Consider the following 19,957-nt stretch of genomic DNA (forward strand, 5'->3'; position numbering starts at 1 on the left):
ACCTATAGGAGCTAAAACTGCCAAGTGAATCACCATAGAATCGTTGAAGAGATTCATCCTCTGTGTGCTGGCTTTCCACTTCAAGCTTCCTGGCGAGAGGCTTCAGGTATTTGCCTAATCTTGCATGTCCCAGAAAGTTACTGAACTCTTCCAGAAAGTAATTATTTTCAGAAAATGTTAGTATTATTAGTTTTCTTAACTTAAACCTTATAAACAGTCAAATATTAACATCTCTAGGAACACACAGAAGGTCACGTAAACCTTCAGACATTGCTTTTTGAAAATGAGAAATACTGATGTTGCCTGCTTGCCAAATACTCTGTGTTATTCAAGAAGGAGATATGCTTCTTCCTGAGGAAAATCCAGCTGCCTATTCTGCACTGAATTAAGCCATGAACTTTGGAGCAAAGCAATAAGCTTGTAAATATCTTTAAAAAAGCTCAACATCTACTCAGATATTCCCTCTGACTACTACACAGCGTCAAATAAGAAGATTGTGTACATTCAGCTGAACTTATTAACAGGCACTCTTGCAGGTAGGAAGTACTTGTTTGTGTGCATTACTAAAATTTTGAATAGCACCCATGATTCCCTTGTATCTATCAGATATGAATTACCCCTATAACTCTGGCACTCAAAAGCTCCTTTTAATATATTGTTCTTGTTGTGTTGTGAAGACTGGATTCCATTATCCCATGCACTTTGCCAGATGATTGTTTTTCTCAATCAAATGCAAAATGAGTGCTTCAAATAATATTTTTTAAAAGTTATGTCTGCTTAACTCTTTAAATACAGTGCCAGGTATAAGTATCACATGGCCAAGGTCTACTGTCTGCAGTTACACATGTCCTTCACTTTTTTCTGCCTCAAGGCTGGGCTTACCACCACACAACCATGAACAAACTCAAGGTCTCCTCCACTATTCCCTGTTACCTCACCCAGAAGGATGCCTTTTGTCCTTGACCTAGCAAAGGTTGGTTCCCTCATATGTGAATAATGATAAAAAAAATCTGCAGATTTTCTAGAATCAAAAGGTTAAACATTTGGAAAACCATACTGTTAAATGAGTGATCCTGGATTATGTTCAATAATACAGCAGACTGACCTACCACTACCATCAAGCCTGAGAAACACACATAGTATCTAAGAAGGTTGACCAAAGCTAACACAACACCTGGGTAGACCTTTTGTCTCAAATCTAGAAGCAAATAAGTTTCTGAGGGATCACAGACATTTTTAATATCTGGGGGTTGAAACAAACATGATTGTCAATCTTTTTTTATATACTCTTCAACAATTCATTTCCAGTAGTTCAAACCAGTTATTAAAAGTTTAATTAATTTGCTGACTTCTGAATATTCCCATTGGATAAATATCAACATCAAAAAAATAAACCCTGGAACCCAATTATGGCAAGTAATTAAGAAGATATATGAAGATTGAAGTCCTGATGTGCTTGTTATGCCAAATAACACAGGATTTTCTTAGCTGCAACCATTATCCTGGCACTTTGCAGCTATTTATCAACTACATATCCGATAAACATATATATATTTAAATAAATAACCGCAGGAAATAAAACAAACACAAAAATATGTTTGATATGCTCAATTATGTTTATTTTGAGTACTATATAGTATAGATACTATGTGTATTGGATTACAGTCTTTTGGGTTATGTAAATGTTTTTAGGTTCCCTAGTGGTTTTGGTCTGTTCCACTCATGTGTCCAACAGCCCAATTATTTCTAACATAGTGTGACAGATGCCTATATTTCAGATTTTTCCCAATGAAGAAAAGGAAATCACAATAAAAACTACAGAAAAAATTAATTAAATGTGCATCTTTTATACCATATATTATAGCATACTGAACAGCAGGCCACCATCTTCTTCAAAATTAATAAATCTGTCTTCTGGCCATAGGGAGACAATGTGAATTATTTTCATATTTTAAATTCAAATCATGTAAAAAAAGTTCATGAAATTAAAATAAGACTTAAAATTCTAATATAAGACAATAAAGACATCACTTTTTATTATTTCTTTTTGCTCTTGTTGAAAGTTCTAGAGTCTTTGAAATAAATCAGCGTCAGTAGCATGTTGTCCTACTGCAGCTTAATCAGTCACTGAAAAGCAAAGAATCACAAGCAAAGAATCACGAGAGAAAGGGAAGACACTTCATTTATTTAGAAAACACATTTTAAACATAAACTTTGAACTGATCAGGTGAAACACTAAGAAAAATCAATAATTCTCCTAGTACCTTTCAGGTGAAAAAAAAAAAAGTTGGCATTCTCTGCCCCTCACACACACACTACCTGAGACCATTTTAAAAAGACCCATGCTTACTTTGTACTTAATTCCTTAGAGAGGCTTCTCAAAAATTACAGCCTACTTCTGAAGTAGTTCTGCAAAGTGACCACATGCCCCCAGTTTTAATGGACTGTATCAGCCTTACAGGGATTGTCACTGGAACATTAACTTGTTCCTTCTAAAGCCACAAACTGAAAAGTCACAGTATTTGCTGACTTTCCAAAAGAGGACAATCTAAAGAAAGTTTTCCCATAACCCAAAACCCAGCATTCAATTCACACAGTTGTAGATACAACTTCACCCTTTTCTGGATGCTAAAGCTGAAGCTGAACAGCTTTTCCTTCACAATTTGTGTTTGCTGAAGATGTTGAAAGTGTATTTATAGCCATTAATAGTTCTTCTCCAGCAGCTCAGAACAATGTGATTCTGTGATTCTGTGAAACTCATTGGCTTGGGGATGTTCATTTTCAGTTACCGTGAAAAATCATAAGGATCTCATTCAGCTTAGCTTGTGAAGTACCAAGTGCTTTTTGCCAGATATCTAATTCTCTCAAACTCCATAAAGCAAACAGAAATGTCTGAATAAAGATCCATGCAGCATAACTGAAAAGACCATTTAAAGAGTAACCAGTATCTTAATAACCACAGAGAAATTGGAGTTTGATATAGAATCCTTTAAAAGAAATAGCATAACCTCCCCAAAAGTGTATTCTGAAAACATAACAAAGAAAAATATTTTACAGAAAAATTTAAAACAATCCTTTTATAATCTCTGGTTTGGTTTGTTTTTTTTAATTGACTAGTTATTTAACTTAAATGAACTTCCCACACACTACATCAAATGTCTCATGTGCTAGTTACTACACTGTAAAAATACCCAACATGGCATCATTTTATGCAGAACGACAATGAGAGGTTAGGCAGGAAAATTTCTGCCACACTGGAAAAAAGTAGATGAGGGAAATAGAATTTTAAAAGGAAAATATTGGAGAGACAGAATTGTTCTGGCAGCTAACAATTACAGAAAGTATGATTTCTGCAAATAATACTAAGCAAAATCTAAGTCAGTAAATGAAGTAAATTTCTCTCGTTTCCTAGAAGACAAACCTGTGAATTATGATAGAATAATTATGTAGACTACAATTTCCACACGAATAATCCAGAAGGTTTTTAGCTAACATATCACTCCTTAATAACGTTATAGAATTTGAGATATATGTGTACAGTGTCTCACAATCCAATTAAAAAATCAAGACAATCTAAGCAAGGCGTAATCTCAAGCATTTCATAACAATGCATACTTATAAGGTTTTAGAACAATTTATCTTCATGTACATCAAAAAGAGAAAAAACTAATGTTCTATGCTCATAATACGCTGAACTTGTAAAAGGACTTCATAGTAAATGAGCCACAAGAAGTTAAAGTCAATCAGAACCTGATAACATTCAGTTGTGTCATTTGGATGTTTGTTTCAGATCAGTTAAGATAAGGATGCTAGATAAAGGGGATAGAAAAGAAATAAAAAGACATTTTTGCAGACCAAGGTTGCTGCTACAATATGCAGACAAAACACATTGCTATACTACTCCAGACTGAACTGATATTTAATGAAAATATATGATGAAGAGATACTTAGAGCAAATGGTAGTCAGGAGAGTTGGGAGACTGAAAAAAATGGGAAGGGAAAAGCAAGAAAATCTGCTGATGCACAAAACCATTGTGGAAGAAAGGATATTTCTGATATTATTAGTTACTTAAAATAAAAAAGTTAAAAGGAGTATGGAGAAAGCTGGATATCACGAAGAGACCTCAGATAAAAATGAGCAATCCTGACAAATATTCAGAAGGAATGGCTTTTCACACACTGAATATGGAAGACATTTAGAATTTGTTTAAAAGAAAAAAAAAAAAAAAAGATATGTTCAAAACTATAAAGGAGAGTCTTACCTGGAAGCAAACATTTCTAGAGAAGAGTTTGAATGGGTCTCATATTCAGGCTAGTAAATCAGACTCAAGGTGATCGAGCAGTCAGTAAGAGACTGTTGTATGACCTAAGGTTTGACGATGACTCAACCAATAAAGACCTGCCAACATCCAGCATCCAACTATCCTACATACAGACCTCTGAGGAACTGTAGCTGCACTACAATTTCAGCTCGTCAGTAGTATTTGAGTAGAGAGTTTGCATGGGGAGTATCTTTCTCCTTTTCTGATGAAATTGCCACTTACTTTTTCAATTTAGCTTTTGTCACCAAAATTCATTTTTAGATTGTTAATTGCCAGCCCAATACTTTCAGTTGTTCTTTAATAAACTGATTCATAAGTATGGTAACTGGAAACAATTGTTTAAATCAACCCTGAACAGAATCATCTATGCCTGTGTCATCCATCATGAAGGAAAACTTCTTAAATGACTGCTATTAAGCCAAGGAATTTGGTAAAAAATAATTTTCTTGATATTAGAAGCTAATTGCCTCTGATTGCAATATATGGTCTGTTACCCTTTTAGTAACTGTGAGATCTTAATATCATTTTAACTTTCATGATGATTCTCAAGTTAAACAAAAATCTTCATACTAATCATATTAAAAGTATTCAGAGAAGCTGTAATTTTCATACAGCTATGATAAAAAAAATCAGTGGCCAAAAGCATCACATCCTATTCTCTGTGAGCACAATGTATAAATAAAACAATAAAAAAAAATTAATTCATCTTAATTTTCAGCAGGACAAAGCCTCTGTTCTGTATCAGGAATACCAGAGTCAAGGTGAGAGAGAGAAATAATTAATCAAAACATTTTTAATTGTATGTTTTCATCTTTGTCTCTAACTACAAAATTTGTAATGGATTTAATTCTTGCTTTGTCATGAGCAAAAGAAAAAAAAAAAAACACGAGCAAATCCAGACTGTGATAAAACTGAAAGTATCAATATATACTTAACATTTTAAAGTAAAACTTAAGCTGTCTTTCTGAAACCATAATTATCAGAATTAAGCTATTTCATCCCTTATGTTTTGAGCAACTGCACAAACTGAGTATTGTTTCATGAACCTTTTTCTTTTATTAGTTCTTTTTTATTACAGCCATAAGACTTGGACACAAAAATGTAGTTTGAGGATAATGTTGAAAAGACAAGTTTTAAAACAGCCCTTCTTCAATAAAATAGATTCAGTTATTCCATTACCTCCTTTAGGTTCTCCAGTGTAGTGTATAGAAATGCTGTTTATTTTACCTTCTATATTACCCGTTTATGTCTTAAATCCTTCTCACTTGGCTGCAGTCTCTACTCCTGTTACTATCTCTGGTTGCTTTTTACAGCCAAGTTGTAACATTTGTTGATGCTCCAAATTGACGCTTATCTTCTAGTTCAGTCGTGGGTAGTTTTCACAAAGCAGCACCCAACAAAGTTATAAAACAAATGTCCAGAAGAAGAGTTTGTTCACCCATTGAATGAAGTCCTGATTTAGTAACTATATCCCAGAACAGTAAAGTGTTTTACTTAATACAATCATCCTCTGTCCATACCGTTTCAGGTCTTTTACAGCCTGCCACTAGAATAGAAGGAATCAATCCTGTCAGACAGCATATGTGGCAAAACCACAAGGGAAAAAAATGAGGTGAAGAACAGAGAGGTTCCCCTCACAGACTGGGGATATAACTGAACTTCAAATAATTAACTTTTTCTAAAATACTGAGTTTCTGCTAAACAGTTTGAAACTTTAAAAAAAAAAAAATTAGTTAACTAATAAAAATTGAAATTCTAGTGGATTTTATATTTTAAATTGAGTCAGAAAATCAAGAAAAACCATTACAGTCAGACCAGTTTATTTCTAAAATATTCATACATTAACAAATCCATCTTTCTGAAGAAAATTCCTGCCATCTGATATTGACAATATACTTTTTATGAAGAATCAACATTATTTATCAGCAGAAAGCAAATGGAGACCAAGCAAACTTGGTATTTGAACAGAAAAGGGAAGTGGTTCTTTCATTGGATATTATATTGAATACATAAAGAGTATTTAAAGAATGATTCCCTTTTGTAGTTTTCATAGATGTTCATAGACTTATTTTTATTACTTCTTATCATGCAAAATTCTGTGACTGCCCTCTGGCTCTACTTATTCTGCTAATATTGAAAAGTACGATTTTCCATTAGTAAACTTCAAGTCAGAAAAAAGGACTTCTGAATATTTTTAATGAATATTAATGTGAAATGGTTTTTTAAAGTGAGAGTTAAATACATGCTGTGCCTATAGATTCTGCAAATTCAAATGTACTCCCTGCTAAAGCAGCCATGGTACCCTGATCAAGATCACTGTACAAAAAATATAATTAGATCATAACTCTGTGTAAAAATGAGTTGTAAAAATATTTTAAGTTTTATTCTGTTTTCCTATTTCATGAAAGCCACAAACTTTAATTAACCTAATGACACAATAGTACAAGTTAAATTGTACACGTTGTCACTGCTGATTAAAAGCACAGATGATTATGATTAACTACAGTGGTATAAAGCTTTATAAAAAAAGTGACGCATACAAATAAGCAGAATCTGGCCCCTAAATTATTGCATGGATTGAACAGTAGACACAGTCCTGTGTGTTCATCTTCGTTGCTTCTAAGAGTTGTGAAAACTGTCTAAATAATTTGTCTAAAAATTACAATAGCTCGGATATAGTCTATTACTGTCTTGATCACTCAGAGTGGGACACATGCTTTAATAATACACATCATATGAATAAATTTACTCTTCAATATCACAAAATCAAAATTCTTGTTCCCTGTAGTCGCTGGGCTTTTCCAATTTTGGACATTAATTGCAGGTAAAACACATTGTTAAGTCAACCCATTTTCATCTTTTCAATCACTTTTGGTGTTGGCATCCAAAAAATTAAGAAGAGAAAAAAGACTATACCTCTTCTCCCTCATACCTGAACCAGACACATTTTCTACTTTGTAGGTTATTCTCTTTCATCACAACACTTGCAGAGAAAGATATAATACTTGTAAACTTCTTCATCATGAAGGATGTCAGCCTTTGAATGCTTTGTGCAGAGAACGTCTGGAGCCTCTATCGTTGAAGATACTCAAAATTCAACAGGATGAGTCTCCAAGCAATCTGCTCTAACTGGACCTGCTTTGAGAAGAGGTTGAGCTACAGGACCTCCAGTTCCTTCCAATCCAAATTATTCTATCATTCCATGCTTACACTTGGTTTTTATTTAAGGACTTTTTATATTCATGACTTTATTGTCCAATAAAAGTTCTTAGTGGTGTCAATGGTATTATAAAAGAAAATTTTGGACAAAACTTAATAAAAGTTAGAGTTTTGTAACAGCTCAGATCAATCAGTTGGAAAGGCACTACCTCAAGATCTCTTTGTGATTGAAATAGAAATACACAATTAACTTCTATGCCTTCTGTGGAAGAAACTAATTAGACATCTGACTTTTTTTACTAAAAGCTCTTCTGTACTTGGAAATAACAATGAAACTTCAGATACTTTTTGGAAGAGAATAATGGTGTTGAAATCAGAAAAGCACGTTATAAATAGTCTTGAGAAATCTGTATGCAAGAGATATTAATGAAATCTGTAGTAAAGACAGAGAAAGATCAGATACAGGGAACTCAAATAATACAACACAGACAAAATATGAGTTTGATACCAATTTCAGCTATTCCAAAGGGTATAATGAAAACATATAATTTGACAGAGATCAATGGAACAACTATAACTTCTATTTCAATTTGATATTTTCAGAAGAAAACTGAGGATATTTAAAGTATACAAAATACATTATGTTCATTTCTAATACAGTATCTTTTAAAGAATATGTATATTATCTAATTCATTGATCAACATTGTTTCTATGAGAAAAGAAATACAAAGTAAATTAGCCAAATAACAAACATCAGATAATTGTTATATATTATTGTTAATATCTGCTTAGTCTTTCTCTCTCTTTACTATTATTCCTAGAATGTTGAAAAACTATGTCAAAATAATAAAAATAATTCAATATAAGTCATTTTGAAATATATTTTTTCATTTTTTTAGGCAGCCTTGAATTTTGTCTTGTTTTCTACATGTCAGCTTTCTGGAGTAAGAACAGGAGCAAGAAACCCATGTTGTTTCTGCTTTTTTTTTAAATAAAAATTCCATATCACTGACTCTTGCTTGTTTATTTTGACCTATGTGGTTGCTCTACCTTAAAAAAAACCCCTTCTTTTAAAAAAGGTTTATAATTTTTTTTCTGTAGTGCTGAAGTAAAAGAGAAAAGAAAATTGTAATTTTCAGCAAAAACATTTTATATCTCTCTCATACTGATATATATCAGTCTAGTTCGGTATGGCAGTGACTGAACGTTAGCTTTGTTTGAACTTGCCAAACTTTTCTGAGATATCAAGTCACTGAACTGCTTTAGTAAGCCAAGGCTGAGGAGAGACCAGGTAACTCTGTGGCCTGGAGCAGACACATACATGAGGTATGCAGTTAGAATATTCAGAAAGTTATGATGAGTAAAAAGCAGTGACTTGACATTCCACGTGTTCTGAAATAAAAAGTCAGTGATTATTTATGAGAACAAGGATTTCTGTTTATACTAAGGATTCTTTTTCTAGCTTTGGTGAATATCACATTATTTTGAAGACCCTTTTAAGATGGTAAACCTAGAAAAAGTAGTTTTTCTTGTTCCCTCCTTCTCAAGTTTCTGTGGCTCACTGAAAAGATGAAATGGCTGACCGGTTGGTTGATGTTCTTGAAAAAGTAGTTCTTTTTTTTCTGGGACACCAGACTCATTAACATGGTTTCTTCAATCTTCCAGAGCAGAAAAACAGAATGTACTGAGATATAACTGCAAAAATCACTGATGCTTTGTTTTTATACTCACACCTAAACACACACACTCTCTCACACACACACACATATTTTTTTCCTCTCAAGTCTTTTAGTGAGCAAAACATTGGTACCTTCTTGGTATTTATATTTCACATATATAAAACTCTGTCCACAAGGGAAAGAAACACAAGAGACCCCACTTCTCGAAGTCACTGAACAGAAACACTTTCCTACAACCCTATGCCAGGAGCTAGAGAGAAGGGTAGGACTGCCTACATGTAGTCACCTAGAGCCATTTGAAGTGGTACAGTTTATCAAGACTGGGCTACCACCTGCCACTGGGGAGCTGGTGGTTATGACACAGGGTGCCTTGAAGGCCTACACTTCTTTGGAGAGACAGATGGAGGTTTGGTAGGATATCCTACAACACCTATAAATGACACTGGACATCTGTGGCTAGGTAAGGGACTACTGGCCTTAACCAAGAGAGCTCAAAACTTGACTACAGTCAAGAGAACTCAATGAGACAGTCAAGAAAATTATTCATAAACAGGTAAGAACTCTGCTGATTTTTTGCTGTCAGAGATATGACGTTTTTTGACTGCCAAGGAGTTATCACATAACCTCATATACATGACACAAGGAAGGCAAAACACAATGTGAAATCCAGAGAAGCTTCTAATACATACCTGCTGCTTCTACTCATAAAAATAACATTCAAAGCTATCACAGTTTTAGCAGACTTCCTAAGCAGGATTTGAAATTGTTGTCTCAGAGCAATCCCATTTTTCCACTCACAGAAATACTTTGCTGTATTCATTCTTAACAACACTAAGATGTTGAATCTCTGAGTGTTAAAGACTTGTCATGGAGATGCTCCCCATTACAACAGACTACAAAATCTGGAAAGAAGTTGACCTTACCCTGATAAGTGTGTGGGATGGAAAAGCATTTTTAGAAATAATTTACCTCTTGCTTTTATTGGCCTTGATAGAGTTTTGACAGCTTATTTTACTCTCCATGCATTACCCTGGCATGCTTATTATTCTATGATACATATATATGTTTATTTTCATGGTATTTATCTCGAATTCCCATTTCCTAACACCACTGTAAAAAATTGACAAATAAGATTTAAAAAAATTACCCCCGCTAGTCCTTAAAAGATCTATTATCACTTTCACTGATTTCTTTCCACTTATGCTACTCACACATTTCTTCTCATTCAAGATAACCCATAGTGAAGTTTTCTTTAGAGCTATGACTGCTTTACAAGATATATTTGAATCATAAAAGTACAAACAGACTCACTGATATTTCATATCTTTTTCTGTTCAAAAATTCATGTGACCAGGGAGAGCAAAAAAAATATTTCTGAAATCTTTTCTGGAAAAGCATACCCTTCAACTGTCTGCTCACAGGGCTTGGCTGCTGACTAAGGGTTCTAAGACAATTAAGTGCAAGATACTTCCAAGGCCAGAGATAGCTCTGATTAGTTACTTGAGTTAAGCAGCTGTTGGTTAATGAGTTGTAACTCCTTCACAAAGTTGTAATTTTTATTTGACAGAAAAATAATTGAGGATTTATTTAACCTGCACCTGTAATTAGCAGTGTTTTGTTTATCAGTGGTTTTTTTGTCAACCAAAGACTTTTGTCTGCCCTACTTACCTGAAACGAAGTTTCTCACAAGGGATAGGATTTGTTTTAATAAAGGAACAAATACCATTGACTAAAAGATTGAGTTTCTCACCAATAAAAAGTCAGTATGTTAATTACTATATAATACTAATTTAGGGTAAATATTACTTGACAATAAAAATTAAGAGTAAAAAAACCCTGAAATTTTCAATGAAATTAAAACATTTAATTACCACAATTTAAACTGCAAGTTCAAAATGAATATTATCAACTTACATATGAGTGGTTTATATCAAAGCATTTCCTTTCCCCTTGGAAAATTCTAATTTTATTAGGTGAAAGTTGATGATGAAAAGTGTTGGATTTTTTTAAACTATCTTGGCTAAGAATATTTCTCCAAGGCATTTAGATAAAAAAGAAATAAATATCTTTCAGGGTAAATGGACCTGAATTGCATTCTTATTTGTTACATGAATCTATCTAAATATGTTTTCCAGCACTTCTAAACAAAACTCTAAAAGAAAAATAAATCTGTTGACCATTTTCAACAAAGAAGCCACACAGTCCATAAGCTAATATGTGAAATTAAACCAAAATGTGAAAATTTCTAACCTGTTCTATTTGAAAAGAGTTTTCAGTATTTAATAACAGTGTCAGGCAAGAGATTATACATGTACATGATTGAACTGTATGTATTTCCTGGTGTTAAGATAAGGATATATAAATAAAGGGTAAAACACACTTTCTTTATTGCAGGAAAGTAGGGTTTTTAGGAGGATTGAGGAGCTAGCCATTATTGGCAGGCTGGAACAGAAAGGTTGTCTCAGACACACAGAAGGATATACAAATGGATGAACAAATACAAGCAGCATCTGAGACAGAAAAGGTGGAAAGTAAGTGACTGAACATTTCATGTATCTATAAGGTATAGCATGCAGGTGAAAAAATGTATTTTTCATGCATCTTGGAAAGCTTCCTCTGTATTCTGCTTTGAAACCAAGTAAGCCCAAGAATTCAGCAGTTTCATAAAATCTTCTTTTAAATTAATGGAGGAATAAACAGCTAAAAAACTTCAAAAACACATTAGCCATGAGAATGTTTTTTTTTTTTAATCTGTGAGACACCATTTATGCACAGATTGTGCTGATCTTAGCTCCAGGAGCAGTCCTGTTCCTGTAAACTTGGAGGTTGTGGATTAAAAAAATACACATGTGAAAGCTCTGGAAAGTCTTATTAACATGAAGATGGATCTTCTCTTTCAGCAGTTCTCTAGATGGTAAGAATCTTTTCATGTATATCTTCTTCTTCCATTCTCCCCTGCACATTGGATATTGACTGTTCTAAAAGAGAAGGTATAGGATAAGGATCTTATGGCTTAGGAGCTGTGCATCTTAAAAATATAGAAGTACTTGAATCCTCCAAGGAAAAAGTTGTTTCTAAGGAGTACACACTAAAAGTTTTTAAACTACTTTCCATAGTTCAAAGCTCCTTGGATTACTCTTTAGCTATTTTGTTCGTACTTAGCTTCAGTTATAAAACTACATGTGTCTTCCTTATGCATTTCTAAATTATCATTACCCTGTGAAGAATAACTAAATCACAAAGTAAGCTAATTCACTGGTGAATGAAAAGCCAATGCTACAAAACAGTATTAAAATTTGAAACTGAACAGTTTAGCTTTACCAGCTTATTTACTCAGGTATAACCCTACGGTATCAACACTATTTGTTGTGATTTGAATAGTCAAACCTGAGATTTGAATATGCCAGCAAGACCACCAACTTAAAAATTAGGATTTTGGAACAACTGGCTAAAACTATTTAGCGGTTTTATTACTGCTACAGTTTAATGAACATGGAACAACCTAAGGGACCCATTGCAAAATCAGAGCAAAATTTTAGTTGACTGTTCTCTCCCTACAATAATTTGCAATAAAAACAAACACATTTAGTTAAAGTTGAATATTTTTATTCTTTGCATTTTACTTTGTTAGTATAAAAAATACATACAAAAGCAATACAAAAACAGTATTATGGGCTTAAAGTAACAAAAGAAATCGATCTTATCTATTCATTTTAAATTTACTTGCTTAAGTTGGTTTAAGATAACCCTATAGTTTCCTTCAGCAGTCTTTTTTCTACCTAATATCACTGTCTGTTACTATTTAAGCTGTATATGTTTAAAGTATAACCCTTTCTAGCCCCTCAGAACCTTCCCCTTTGTTAAAGGTATTTGCAAACTATTGAAATGCAAATGGCAGTAAACAGCGAAGGATCATGTTAATAATATTACTGAAAATACATACACATTTTTAACTATTTTTAAACTTTTTTTGTACTTCTGGAAGTATCTGTCTGCTGGTTTCAGGAAAAAGACACTTTAAGCATTTCTTATTTTGTGCAAAAGGTCATATATCGCTAAGCAAACTCAGCTATTCTCCATTAAGATTACTGGAGCAAATGTACAGACTCTGTCTTACTGAAATCATTAATTCTTCTCTCTCATTTAAGATAAATTTCTCACTACTCATCATTAAGTGACAATTTTCCCTACCTTCAGTGATGCAGAATATATCAGACTGTATTAATGATCCAGCAAACTACTGTCATAACCATAAGCTCACTTGCCTGTTAGATTATTAGGTCCAGCAAGCTCAGTAAGTTGTTTGTTTTTTTTGGTATTTTTGAAACCATATCCAGCCAAGATACACCGCAGCACAAGCCAAACCAAAAACATTATTTTATAGAACTGTGGTGGGTTGACCTTAGCTGGATTCCAGGTGCCCACCAAGCTACTCTATCACTCCCCTCCTAAGCAGGACAGGGTGGGGAAGAAAATAAGATGGAAAAAACACATAGGTCAAGGTAAAGGTAATTCAATAAAGAAAAAGCAAAGGCTGCGCATGGCAGCAAAGGAAAACAAAAGGTTTATTCTCTACTTCCCATCAGCAGGTGATGTCCAGCCACTTCGCAGGAAGTAGGGCTTCAGTAAAAGACAAACGTCATAATAATGAATGTCCCCCCGCCTCCCCCCACTCCTCTCTCTTAGCTTTTATTGCTGAGCAGACACCATATGGTATGGAATATCCCTTTGGTCAGTGTGGGTCAGCTGTCCTGGCTATGTCCTCTCCCAAGATCTTGCTCACCTCCAGCCTACTAGTGAGGTGGGAGTGTCGGAGAAACAACCTTTACGCTGTGCGAGCACTGCTCAGCAGTAGCCAAAGCACTGGTGTGCTACCAACACCTTTCTAGCTACCAATACACAGCACAGCACCGAAGGGAAAATTAACTCCCTCTCAGCCAGACCCAGTACAGGAACTATTCATTGATAGTTTGAAAATTGTTTATCTTTTCTCTGGAATTCCAGCAACATCTCTAGGTTTACTTGTGTCCATATTTACATAATTACAAGAATTTCATTTTGCACTTCATTAACAACCACGGCCAATCCTAACATTCCAAATGAGCAGAAGATCTTCATATTTCCTTTAATCACAAGCACTCATAATTTTTCTGGGTGACAGGGTATATCTGAAAATCAGCATAGTTCCAATATGTCTAATTTACATCTAACAGTTCTAAGTTCTCCCTAACTGTATTTCTGCAAATGTCCGAGCAGCAAAAGAAATTAATCTAAGAATTTCAAATGCATTTCAAAGTAAACTTTCTCATTGAAAATCATCATCACTGAACTCTTCTCTCATTTGCTTTCACAATGTGTAAGCACAAAGTCATGTTTTGAAGATACATATCTTTTTCCTGTGCATCGAGATATCAGAATATTCTGTGTCAAAACACCCTTTTCCAGCATTTACTTTACTGAGCCAATAAGTACACTTCTGGTCTATTACCTTTCATTATTCAAATTCTCCCTCTTTGAACTCTCAGTTTTTTCTCTACTTCTCTTTGGTGGGGATCTTTTCTGCCCTCATTGCTTGGAACAGAACACATTCACAAGCTCAATTATATCTCCGTATGTGACTAATGTTCTAATTTCAACTCTTCATGCCGATGGAAAATGCTCTGGACTCTGCTGGCCTGAAGAATTCTCAAAGGAGTAAGGGAGAAAATATCTCCACTGCTGAATGGCCATGCAGGTGAATCGGGTAAATCACCTAGAGAACATGGGTCTGGCTCACAGAATCACAGAATCACAGAATCAATCAGGTTGGAAGAGACCTCAGGGATCATCGAGTCCAACCGCTGCCCTGACACCACCCTGTCAACTAGACCATGGCACTAAGTGCCATGTCCAGTCTTTTCTTAAACACCTCCAGAGATGGTGACTCCACCACCTCCCTGGGCAGCCCATTCCAATGTCTAATAACCCTTTCTGTAAAGAAATTCTTCCTAATGTCCAACCTGAACCTCCCCTGGCAAAGCCTGAGGCTGTGCCCTCTTGTCCTATCGCTAGTTGCTCGTATCATTTAAACAAGATGAACTTGCAATTTCAGAAATATTTGTCTTAAACAAATCATAGCTGTGGAATATTCATTCTGATCTGTGTTTAGACACTGCAAGTGTCAGAGCCGGGTTCGAGTCTGGGCCCTGGGAAGGTTCTTTGTGATCCCAGAGATGAGATTACGGCACAAACGAGACCAAATGCTACCAAACAAGCTGCTTTATTGAGCAAAGGCGGAGGACACTGAGTGACAGGAAAAGTGGGAAATAAGGGGGGAAAATAAACGAGAGAGAGAGATGTGCAGGGATAGTCACCACCGTGGGTCCAGCAACGTCTTCTGTCTTCCAGAGGTGAGTGACATAGCAACGTAGAGGCAACAGCACACACAGATGAGGCAGAAGCGTGGGAAAGTCGATCCCACTCAGACAAGGTAGAAGCAGTGGGAGAAGCGGGAACGGCAGGCCTGTCTGTGCAGATCTTTTTATGGGGAGTGAGGGTGGGCGTGCGTACCCATCCCGTCCCATGGGCATGTGCCCGCGCTTTCTCCATGCAATGGGTGTGTCCATGCATCCTGGGCCTGAGTGTTGGCAGGCAGGTGATGGGGACCAGTGCTCGGTCCACTGTAACAAGTTTGAGAGACAGGGACAAGTGGCTGTCTAGACAAGTTCTACACACAAGTGTCCAGGTACACCCGCATAGGCAAACTGAGACATCTATTTGCCAATTTGGTCTCTCACAGCAAGACAAACAAGTTTGTTCCTGCAATGTGAAAAAGAAAACAAATGGGAAACAATTTAAATTTTAATATAAAATTAGTCATTGTGTAAGACAGCATGATCAGCAACTGAAAAATTCTTAAAGAAAGATAAAAATATACATCACTATCTAGCAAAGCACGTGAGAAAAGGCAATAGTATTTCTTTGATGGCTTAGCTCCAGTAAAATGAACTCACTTTAAGTGTACTTCCTGAAAAAATTACTTTCCAAAGGCAGAAGGTGCACTATTATTGACATATTAAAGACACAGAGAAAAGAAAAAATCTGGGGGTTATGTTTATTTATAAATAATATACTATTGGGACATCACATAATGGTGCATCAGTTGATCTCTGTAAAGGATGAATTGTGTCATTTAATCACTATAGTTTTATTTAGATTTCTTACAGAAAGGAAGAATTATTTGTAAAACAGAAATTGACCGTCCAAACCAGTATTTCACATCCTGGTGGAGCAAATATACAGTCTTTTCTTTGATAGCACAGGCAAATTTACTTAAGACAGAAAACAGTAAAAAAGCAAAATTAATGAAATTAAATGTAATATTTCCATGTTATCAGATAACAGGCTCAGAGTTCAGGAAACCACATGCATATGAATCCATCAAATAATGACTTTGCTACAGTTTTTATACTTTTCTTGGAAGGTTCACAAAATTATTTTAAATTTAACTTTTTTCTTCACAGAAATGGGTGTTAATTGACATTTCAAATATATATTTTCTACATAGAGTTACACCATAAGAGTGTTACAAAATTCCACTTCACGTTTAACAATCAGTTTCACATTTCATACATGGAGAGCTCATTTCTCTTGTACACTTTTGTTTTCAGCCAGCAAAAAAGGTGACTCTGGAAGTACTGTAATGTTATGAAGTGAGGAGTGCATTGTATAATCGCCAACTCTACTTATACAAAACTTTCCCTCTTGAAATCCACATTTGTTTTTAAACTGCTTTTCAACTTTGAAGGGCTTCAAAACTTCACAATTTCACTGTTGCAAAATGAATTGAGGCACTTTTAAAAGTTCTGGACCTAATTAAATACATACTAGAAAACTCTGCTGAATCCACTAGAACAATTTCAAGATGTATTAAGTTGAAACACTGCTGTTGGAAACCACCTAAAGTAATCTATAATGCTAGGAGCCAAAACTGTGCACAAGTGGCTCACAAAAACTAACAGCAAAATGTTTCATGATGGAAAATCTTTCCTGATATCCCGAAGCCAGACGAAAAAATGTGGAAGGCTGAGTATGACAGACGTGGAGCCGAGCACTTTCAGCTTTGCATGAAAAACAACACATCTTGCATTTGTGATCCTACAGATGTGTTACAGCACACACTGCCTTCAGCCAGCCATGGGCAAACTGTGATCTGTGCAGTCCCCTACATCATTGATTCATGTATTTTTTTTTCATTAGACTTCATGCTGTTTAATTACTCCCAGATTTTTCTCAAAGTCCTGATATATGACAGAACTTAATAAGACTTATAAGTGAAAACTCTGACATTTAGTCTATCTTTTGTGTGTTAATTTCCCTTTTTTTTTTTTCTTTTATTTTTAAAAACAGTTTACACCAATCTTCTATCTAGGTGTGTGCATTTTTCCTTATTTTCTTAGCATGTTCTGACACTTTTCTTCAAACTCTGGATTTGACCTGAAGACACCAAACATCACCTTCAATCCTCTTCATTGCCTCCTCTGATTGCCAAGCCCACAGAGATGAATGGCGGTCGTCCTAGGACTAACATGCAGCAATTCATCAAATGGATTTGACCATTAGGCCCATCCAGGCTATCCAGGGACAAAACCATATAATCCTGTCTTCCAGTCCCCTGCTATACCAAGTGTAACAATTACTGCATGGAAATGGTATGTATCATCATTTAATATGGAAAACAATGAAGTATTTTCTATCCTTGTCGTTTTTCCATGAGTTTTGGTCTAATTTCATTTTAAAGGATCACATTCCGCCCTCTCCCTTTTGCCTACCTAAATTCAACCCTGAGATCCCTCTCTACATAAATACCCTCCTGTCTGACATCAATACACATATCTTCAGTACTGGGCTGGTAATGTGCTCTCATCTGTAAAACTCGATGAGAAACAAGAGGAAAGCAATTATTCAATAGTTAAATATAAATAATAAAATAAAAATCCAAATAGCAATCTGTTCAGATAGACATCTTATGAAAATTAAGATCTATCTCAATATTCCATTATACCTGTACCCCAAAGTCATTTATGTTCTTAAAAGGGACATTATGCAGAAAGAGAAACATATAAATCACTGAAGGGGTTGATATAAACATTTAACAAGATGAAAATTACGGACATCTTTCCTGCTGTTTTATTGTGTGAAATTTCACACAGTAGTTTTCAAATTTACTTAAATTTTGTCCTTTTTTGCAGGTTGTATCTTCCTGGCCTGAACTTGCATTACTGAGAGATTAACATTCCAAGCTTTAAAAAAAAAATGTTATGGGAATACAACATTTTTCATAATACTTCCCCCTGTTGCATAGTGATCATAATGAAAAAGGTATCTCAGCTTTGCAGCATTCACCTAGTGTATGGGAAGCAGACTCATGTTCTTATTTTACACACTTTTAAAAGCGTTTTAGTGATTTTATCTACTTGCTTCTAGAAGTGACCTAGCTTGCTTAGCTGTTATTTGAAAAAAGAAGGTGTTAGAGGTTACTTTTTGTTTTCATGAAACTAATCATAAGATCCCTTAAGGGATATTTTTAGTTAAAAAAAAATACATGTGTAGGTCAGCTCCAGATCTGTTTACTACAGCAGAAACACAAGAATGTAAGGAGGAGCAATTGATATTTTTCAGCAAGTATATTGTCTAACAGGTAAAGCTCCTCACGTAATAAGATTGTCACATAGTGCTATTTTCCTGACATGATCTATGTTCTATGCTAAATACTTAAAAACAACATTTTGTTTATATATTCCTTATTCTTACAATTTTTTGTCCTTTCAACAACCTATCATAACATATTTGCTCACATTTAATAACACTCACAGAATCACAGAATCACAGAATCACAGAACCAACCAGGCTGGAAGAGACCTCAGGGATCATCGAGTCCAACCATTGCCCTGACACCACCCTGTCAACTAGACCATGGCACTAAGTGCCATGTCCAGTCTTTTCTTAAACACATCCAGAGATGGTGACTCCACCACCTCCCTGGGCAGCCCATTCCAATGTCTAATGACCCTTTCTGAGAAGAAATGCTTCCTAATGTCCAACCTGAACCTCCCCTGGAGAAGCCTGAGGCTATGTCCTCTTGTCCTATCGCTAGTTGCCCAGGAGAAGACGCCGACTCCCCCTTCACTACAACCTCCCTTCAGGTAGTTGTAGACTGCAATAAGGTCACCTCGGAGCCTCCTCTTCTCCAGGCTAAACAACCCCAGCTCCCTCAGCCGTTCCTTATAGGTCAGACCCTCCAGACCCTTCACCAGCTTGGTCGCCCTCCTCTGCACTCGCTCCAACACCTCAACATCTTTCTTGAAGTGCGGGGCCCAGAACTGGACACAGGACTCAAGGTGCAGCCTCACCAGTGCCGAGTACAGAGGGACGATCACTTCCCTAGACCGGCTGGCTACACTATTCCTAATAGAGGCCAGGATGCCATTGACCCTCTTGGCCACCTGGGCACACTGCTGGCTCATGTTTAGCCGGCTGTCGATCAGCACCACTAAGTCTCTTTCCGCCAGGCCACTTTCTAACCACTCTTCCCCCAGCCTGTAGCACTGCATGTGGTTATAGTGGCCAAAGTGTAGGACCCGGCACTTGTTCTTGTTGAACCTCATGCCGTTGGTCTTGGCCCATCTATCTAACCTGTCCAAATCCCTCTGTAAGGCCTTCTGACCCTTCAGCAGATCAATACTCTCACCCAGCTTGGTGTCATCTGCAAATTTACTGACACTCAATCCCCACATCTAGATCATCTATAAAGATAT

Source organism: Nyctibius grandis, chromosome Z (genome assembly GCF_013368605.1).
Source record: "Nyctibius grandis isolate bNycGra1 chromosome Z, bNycGra1.pri, whole genome shotgun sequence".
In the NCBI taxonomy this organism is placed as follows: Eukaryota; Metazoa; Chordata; class Aves; order Nyctibiiformes; family Nyctibiidae; genus Nyctibius; species Nyctibius grandis.